At 41.3% G+C, this 3,550-nt stretch overlaps 1 non-coding gene across 1 annotated transcript; it reads left to right on the top strand.

Annotated features, from left to right (window-relative positions):
• Positions 1-2,596: 2,596 nt before the first annotated feature.
• Positions 2,597-2,704, top strand: LOC112725982 (small nucleolar RNA R71). The gene has a single exon (XR_003165057.1). It is a non-coding gene; the product is annotated as a small nucleolar RNA R71 (small nucleolar RNA).
• Positions 2,705-3,550: the final 846 nt, after the last annotated feature.

Genomic DNA, 3,550 nt, shown 5'->3' with positions numbered 1-3,550 from the left:
CGAGCAAGAGAAGAAAGAATAGATGAAGAAGAAGAAGAAAATATAGAGGAGAGGGGGGAGGGGTGTATTTGGCTAAGAAGGGGAAGAGAGGGTTGTGTTGTGTGAAAATGAAGAAGAATGGAGGGCTTTATATAGGGAAGGGAGGGGGTAAGGTTCGGCCATAAGGGTGGGTTTTGGGTGGGAAACTGATTTTGAATTTTGAAGGTAGGTGGGGTTTATGAGGTAGGTTTATGGGGAAGAGTGGATGGATGTGAGTGGTGAAGTGGTTATAGGGAAGAGAGATTGAGGGGATTGGTGAAGAGTTTTGGGGAAGAGTGTTTATGGGATTGTGTGAAAGAGGGGTGAGAAGAAGTGAGTGGAGGTAGGTGGGGATCCTGTGGGGTCCACAGATCCTGAGGTGATCCTGTGGGGTCCACAGATCCTGAGGTGTTCAAGGATTTACAACCTTGCACCAAATTGGGCATGCAAAATGCCCTTGCACACAACTCTGGGCGTTCAGCGCCAGATTGGTGCTTGTTCTGGGCGTTGAATGCCCATTTGTTGCCCATTTCTGGCGTTGAACGCCAGAACCATGCTTGTTCTGGGCGTTCAGCGCTAGCTCTTCTTCAGGGTGCAATTCTGGCATTCAAACGCCCAGATGCTGCCCATTTTGGGCGTTCAGCACCAGAACCATGCTCTGTTCTGGCGTTGAACGCCAGCCAGATGCTTCTTACTGGCGTTTAAATGCCAGTAAGGTCTTCCTCTAGGGTGTGATTTTTCTTCTGCTGTTTTTGATTCCGTTTTCAATTTTTATATTTATTTTGTGACTCCACATGATCATGAACCTAATAAAACATGAAAGAACAAGAAAAATAAAATTAGATAAATAAAAATTGGGTTGCCTCCCAACAAGCGCTTCTTTAATGTCAATAGCTTGACAGTGGGCTCTTATGGAGCCTCACAGATGTTCAGAGCATTGTTGAGACTTCCCAACACCAAACTTAGAGTTTGGATATGGGAGTTCAACACCAAACTTAGAGTTTAACTGTGGGGCTCTGGTTGACTCTGTTTTGAGAGAAGCTTACTGTGCCTCTTTTCCATGTTTACAGAAGGGTAACCTTGAGTTGTAAACACAAGGGCGTCCTCATTCAATTGAAGGACTAATTCACCTCTGTCAACATCAATCACAGCTCTTGTTGTGGCTAGGAAAGTTCTTCCAAGGATGATAGATTCATCCTCATCCTTCCCAGTATCAAGGATTATGAAATCAGCAGGGATGTAAAGGTCTTCAACCTTTACTAACACGTCCTCTACTTGTCCATAAGCCTATTTTCTTGAATTATCTGCCATCTCTAATGAGATTTTAGTAGCTTGCACCCCAAAGATTCCTAGTTTCTCTATTTACAGAGAGGGGCATGAGGTTTATCCCTGAACCAAGGTCACACAGAGCCTTTTCAAAGATCATGTTGCCTATGGTACAAGGTATTACGATCTTTCCAGGATCCTATTTCTTCTGAGGCAATGTCAGTTGATCTAGATCACTTAGTTCATTGGTGAACAAAGGAGGTTCATCTTCCCAAGTCTCAATACCAAATAATTTGGCATTTAGCTTCATGATTGTACCAAGGTACTTGGTAACTTGCTCTTCAGTAACATCCTCATTCTCTTCAGAAGATGAATGCTCGTCAGAGCTCATGAAGGGCATAAGGAGGTTCAATGGAATCTCTATGATCTCTAGATGAGTCTCAGATTTCTTTGGTTCCTCAAAGGGAAACTCCTTATTGATCACTGGACGTCCCAGGAGGTCTTCCTCACTGGGATTTACGTCCTCCCCTTCCTCTCCAAGTTCGGCCGTGTTGACTATGTCAATGGCCTTGCACTCTCCTTTTGAATTTTCTTCTGTATTGCTTGGGAGAGTACTAGGAGGGATTTCAGTGATCCTTTTACTCAGCTGGCCCACTTGTGCCTCCAAATTTCTAATGGAGGACCTTGTTTCATTCATAAAACTTACAGTGGCCTTAGATAGATCAGAGACTAAGTTTGCTAAATTAGAGGTATTTTGTTCAGAGTTCTCTGTCTGTTGCTGAGTGGATGATGGAAAAGGTTTACTATTGTTAAACCTATTTCTTCCACCATTATTAAAGCCTTGTTGAGGCTTTTGTTGATCCTTCCATGAGAGATTTGGGTGATTTCTCCATGAGGGGTTATAGGTGTTTCCATAAGGTTCACCCATGTAATTCACCTCTGCTATTGCAGCATTTTTAGGATCATAAGCTTCTTCTTCAGAAGATGCCTCTTGAGTACTGTTGGATGCAGCTTGCATTCCATTCAGACTCTGAGAAATCATATTGACTTGCTGAGTCAATATTTTATTCTGAGCCAATATGACATTCAGAGTATCAATTTCAAGAACTCCCTTCTTCATAGGCGTCTCATTACTCACAGGATTCCTCTCATAAGTGTACATGAACTGGTTATTAGCAACCATGTCAATGAGTTCTTGAGCTTCTGCAGGCGTTTTCTTTAAGTGAATGGATCCACCTGCAGAGGTGTCCAATGACATTTTAGCTAATTCAGACAGACCATCATAGAATATATCCAGGATGGTCCATTCTGAAAGCATGTCAGAAGGACACTTTTTGGTCAGTCCTTTGTATCTCTCCCAAGCTTCATAGAGGGATTCACCTTCTTTCTGTCTGAAGGTCTGAACATCCACTCTAAGCTTACTCAGCTTTTGAGGAGGAAAGAACTTGGCTAAGAAAGCCTTGACCAGCTTATCCCAAGAGTTCAGGCTATCCTTAGGATGAGAGTCCAACCATACTCTAGCTCTGTCTCTTACAGCAAAAGGGAAAAGCATGAGCCTGTAGACTTCAGGATCTACTCCATTAGTCTTAACAGTATCACATATCTGCAAGAATTCAGTTAAGAACTGAAAAGGATCTTCAGATGGAAGTCCATGAAACTTGCAGTTCTGCTGCATCAGAGAAACTAATTGAGGTTTAAGCTCAAAATTGTTTGCTCCAATGGCAGGAATGGAGATGCTTCTTCCATGTAAATTGGAATTAGGTGCAGTAAAGTCACCAAGCATCCTCCTTGCATTATTATTATTATTTTCGGCTGCCATCTCCTCTTCTTGTTCGAAAATTTCTGAAAGGTGCTTGCTGGATTGTTGTAATTTAGCTTCTCTTAGTTTTCTCTTCAGAGTCCTTTCAGGTTCTGGATCTGCTTCAACAAGAATGTTCTTGTCCTTGCTCCTGCTCATATGAAAAAGAGGGACAGAAAAATAATAATAATAGGGGTCCTTTTTACCACAGTATAGAGGTCCCTGTGTGAGTAGAAGAAAAGAAGAAGAAAAAATTCGAACACAGATGGAAGAGGGGGTTCGAATTTGGGTGAGATGAAGTGTTAGTAGATGAATAAATAAATAGAAGGAAATAAGAGAGAGAGAGAATTTTCGAAAATAATTTTTGAAAAAGAGTTAGTGATTTTCGAAAATAGTTTTTGAAAAAGGTTAGTAATTTTTGAGAATTAAAATCAAAAATTAAAATAATTAGTTAATTAAAAAGAAATT

Source organism: Arachis hypogaea, chromosome 11 (assembly GCF_003086295.3).
Source record: "Arachis hypogaea cultivar Tifrunner chromosome 11, arahy.Tifrunner.gnm2.J5K5, whole genome shotgun sequence".
NCBI lineage: Eukaryota > Viridiplantae > Streptophyta > Magnoliopsida > Fabales > Fabaceae > Arachis > Arachis hypogaea.
Note: the sequence above shows the minus strand (reverse complement) of the source record. Positions and strands in the feature narration are given on the sequence as shown.